Source organism: Austrofundulus limnaeus, unplaced genomic scaffold, assembly GCF_001266775.1.
Source record: "Austrofundulus limnaeus strain Quisiro unplaced genomic scaffold, Austrofundulus_limnaeus-1.0 Scaffold64, whole genome shotgun sequence".
Classification (NCBI taxonomy): Eukaryota; Metazoa; Chordata; class Actinopteri; order Cyprinodontiformes; family Rivulidae; genus Austrofundulus; species Austrofundulus limnaeus.
The window spans coordinates 1,045,671-1,050,109 of NW_013952466.1; the positions used below are offsets into that span (position 1 = coordinate 1,045,671).

The 4,439-nt window shown below is 36.2% G+C and overlaps 1 protein-coding gene across 2 annotated transcripts in view; it reads right to left on the reverse strand.

Moving 5' to 3' along the window:
• lin28b (lin-28 homolog B (C. elegans)) overlaps nucleotides 1-4,439 on the reverse strand; it is a 31,793-nt gene that overhangs the window by 10,763 nt on the left and 16,591 nt on the right. The gene's annotated exons all lie outside the window — the stretch shown is intronic.

Consider the following 4,439-nt stretch of genomic DNA (forward strand, 5'->3'; position numbering starts at 1 on the left):
AAATTTTACGTTTTATACTTGAATAAATATGGTAGTTTTCTTATAGTTTGAAAAACATATTTGCTAATGCATCCTCCTGCTTGTGGTGTTTCTGAGTTAACTAACCAGCAGCCAAGGATGTCGGAATGTGTTTACTAATTGGGGGCACATAATATTGGAAACCTGACAGATTTGTAGCTAGTCTGAGCAGAAATATGTCATGAATTAACGACACTGCAAAGCATTCACAAAATGCTATTGGATCTTTTCTTGGAAAAATGGTGAGGAGCACAAACCACCTTACAAAAGATTTCAAGTCTAATAATTGCACAACTTAACGAATGTATTGTCATCACAATGTGTGCACAATATTCATACTGCACAGGATTTCTTCATGTGCAGTAATTGTTGACTAGTATATTTGAATAAGTTTGAAGTTGTATTTGTCACACTAATGCAGTATTTAACCAGTAGGACAGGGCAGACTAGCACTGAGCAGCAGCAGATTGTAAACAAATGACGTTATGGACCGTGAGGTGTTGTTGCTAAACTGCCTGCAGCTAATATGAATCTGCTCTATTTAAAAATAAATAATTGTTTAATCTGTCCACACGGCTTAAAATAAATTGACAAAAACTAAAACTAAGGATATTCTGTCGATCATTTCAGTTTGTTTTAGTTAGTTTTGTAAAAGGATTATACAGTTTCAGTTAATTATTTTTTTCATTTTGTTTTAGTTTTTATTTATTTCAGTTTGTTAAATTTTAGTTTTCGTTATTTAGTTAGTTTTAGTTAACTATAATAACCCTGGTTGGGGATAATGCTCAGTTATTACTACGCCTGTCAAGAGAAGAAATTTTGTTGGGACAATAAATTGTCTGAGAAATTGTCTCGATAGACTATTGTTTCCCCATTCTACGAAGCTTATTTAGGTTTATGAATTTTACTTGTTAAAAAAAAAAGTTATGCACTGACCTGGACAAGAGATTGGGAAATCAAAACACAACAATCACCTCCCACCTCCTTTATCCAAGCTGTATGCATCTTCCTCTGGCTTCATAAAATAACTGCAGTCAACCACACCCTGCATGCAGAGTTCATGAAATGTTCATGGTGTAAAAAAAAAAAGAACAACTATTGGAAAACCCAAGGTTCAGCATGGTGCCCTGAGGGCAACCTGAGGCATTGCAGGCAGAAAGAAGACATCAGAAAACCAAAGACACTCCTCTAGCTAAAGGCCTGCTCACATGCTCTCATGCTTCAGAGGTTACAAGACCATGCTTCTGGTAAATACCTGGCTCCAGAGTTCACTCCTTTTATTTACAATTAAAAGATGTCAACATGGGAAGACTGGTCCATCTTTACATGTTGGAGCCAGAATCCAACCCAGAGCTAGAGGAGAATGAAGACCACCAAATTGTAGTAAATCCAGACCTTATTTGGCAGTTTTGTCGCAAATAATTTGATGTAATAGTTCAGAAAACGTCATAGAAAATAGAAAAAAACAGAACGGGCTGAAAAATATGACCCAAACAGAATATAAAGATATATATTTTTGCACCAGGTGAAAGTAAATTTAAAATTCCTGAACTCTTAGAGACTCCAAGTACACAACAAAATGCATTTAAGAGCTAAAAAATAGTGGATTTTTCACAATCTGTCCCATGTTTTTTATGCACACAAATAAAGCCTAAGATTAGAGCAGAACTGTCATCTTTTATTAAAATATGGAAACATCAATGTTTCTGCACATCCATTTTATCAATTTGTTTAATTTCTTAAATGTTTCAGTTGAAACCAGGTTCTCCTCATCAGCAGCATGTGCTGTGCACGTCAGCTCAACCTGAGCTGCAGTTTTWAAACTATCAGGGCAGGAAGGCAGAGTCTGCGGCTGTAACAGCGTCGATCCAAGGTTTCAAAAACCAGAGGAGAAATATGGGAGAACTTCAAGCAGAAGAGTGCCAAACACAAGAGTTATGATCAACTGGCTGGAAAAAAAATCTACCGATATGAATGTTTCTAAACTGCTAACATGCACTTTCTGAATAGACAGTTTGTCTGCCTGCTTCATTTCCCAATAAATAAATATCTAAAGAAACATTAGGCTAAGATCTGTGTCCTTGTTCAAAAACTGTGCTTCATTCCCTAATCGAGATTTGATTTCTCCACCAGCTTTATTTCATTTCCTCTTAACTTCTAATATTTTAAGCAAGTGAATTCAAAAAAAGAACCTGTTATGGACTAATTATTTATATCTGTTCTACCTCGACACTGTCCAGTAATCATATCTCATGTTAACTAGTTTCGGCTGTTTTACTCTATCGGCCCTAGACTTCAAGACTCCAGCAATGCATGGCCTCTTTAATTCTGATAAGGTGTTTCCAGGCTGACAGTCCTGTCATTGGTTAGATGGTTCACAGTTGGCGAACTGTGATTGGTTGTAAGCATGTCACAGGATGTTATATTATCAGCTGCTCTGCGCTGACGAGCAGCCACAACTTGACAGACTTCGCTGATTGACTTCTGCTCTGTTGTTGCTCAAATTAAATCATTTGACCATACAYGCAGACTTTCTGTGCATTTATTCCAACGTGTTTCTGCATTCTTAGTAAATCGTGCCACCACAGTTTTTTGGCGTTGTCGGCAGGATTTACCAAATCTCTTTTTGTCTTTTGTCCACTTTACATCAAGATGAAATAAAATCCAGTATATTTAGGTGCGAGAACAGACTGAGCAAAATCCTTGGTTTTGTGTCTTTCATATAGATTTAACTTGAACACATTTTATTGTGTAGGTGTTAACTAAATGAATAAACTAAAACTAATAAATGAAATTGTCTTATTTGTTTTTCTCCTCTTTCTGAGCGACAAAAATTGATTTTCACCACAGTTCTTACAAATTCTCTACATATTGATTATTTTTATTTTTAAAAGGAGTGGTATTATTTCCAGCCACATAGTTCAAATCTATACCACAATCAAGTAACTATGTTACCTTCAGTTATGTATGCATCAAAAATAAATTTGATTTTGCATCATAATCCTCTTTCTTTAAGAACCTCCTACTGTTTCTGACACTCCCACTTCAGCACGTTGTCAAACAATGCATCAGGGGAGGGGTGCTCTGTGGGGTGGGAGCACACCTGCGAGCACAGCTCCAGGGAGAATTGCGTAAATAGGCGGGGCTTTGTACCAGTAAGTGTTTAGCCACGTAGTTACAGGGGAGTTAAGGATTTCTCAAACACGAATGAGTCAAAGCAACACTCTGGGTACGTTTATAACGAGGGACTGACATGAGAACACGACATAAAGCTCAAATACATAAATAAAAGGAGCTGCATTTTATTTTATCATGCCTGTCTAGGCATTTTAACCACATCTTTTGTACCTAATTTTGCAAATCTTTGTTTATATTTCATTTTTTGGTATACTGTAAATGCTTAAGTTGACAGCTGAAAATAAAATGAACACAAATTTATTAGTTTGTTTGGATTTTTGGAGAAAATTTAGTTAATTATGTTAACTGAAAAGAGTCCATTTTTCTAAATGAAGTTATTAGTGGCAGCGATTAAGTAATATGGAAGTGGCCGTAGCAAAATGAATGACGCCTCTTAATTTAAACTGGAAGTCTGAACATAAACTGCTCTGAACAAGGTTCTGAGCTCAGACCTGAAACATGAAAGTCTTTTTTAATATTTGCCAAGTAACGCTAAAGCACAAACACTGTTTTCATTTCCAGGACCATGTGATTTTTACAATGCAGTAAAGATGGATAGTGGGATTGCACGTGGAGGTTGCTGTAAAATACAACACGTCACATAATTATTCAATCTGTCTTGTGAGGAGGGGACGAATGGAGTGGCGCATCAAACAGATCCAAGGCAACGAAAGTCTGCAAACTTCCAGAAATTATGGCCATTTATCACAAAGTTTATTGCAAAACAAAACCATTAACAACTTTGTGGTGCATTTTATCCAACACATTAATGATGTAAGTGCAAGAAAACGTGTAAATGAATAAATCAAGAGGAGAGAGCCAACGTTAGGAATCTCTTCAACACAAAAACAGGACAGTAGAGCACGTATGTGAATTTATTAAAGCTGTACATGTACGGAAGAGATTTCACTACATTAAAAAAATTAGATCCCCCGCATCATTGAGTTTAATCACACAATCGTGCGTATACACAGTACTGTTATATGCTACATTTTATGTACAAAAAATACACTGCTCAAAAAAATAAAGGGAACACTACTGCTCAAAAAATAAAGGGAACACTTAAGCAACGCACGCTAAGTCCAAGTAAATCAAAATTTTGTGAAGCACATTCAACTCTGTACAGAACAAAGTACTCAATGCGAATATTTCATTGATTAAGATCGGGAGTTAGCGTGCGTTGTTTAAGTGTTCCCTTTATTTTTTTGAGAAGTGTATAAGCTGAGGTTCTTCTTCCATGAAGC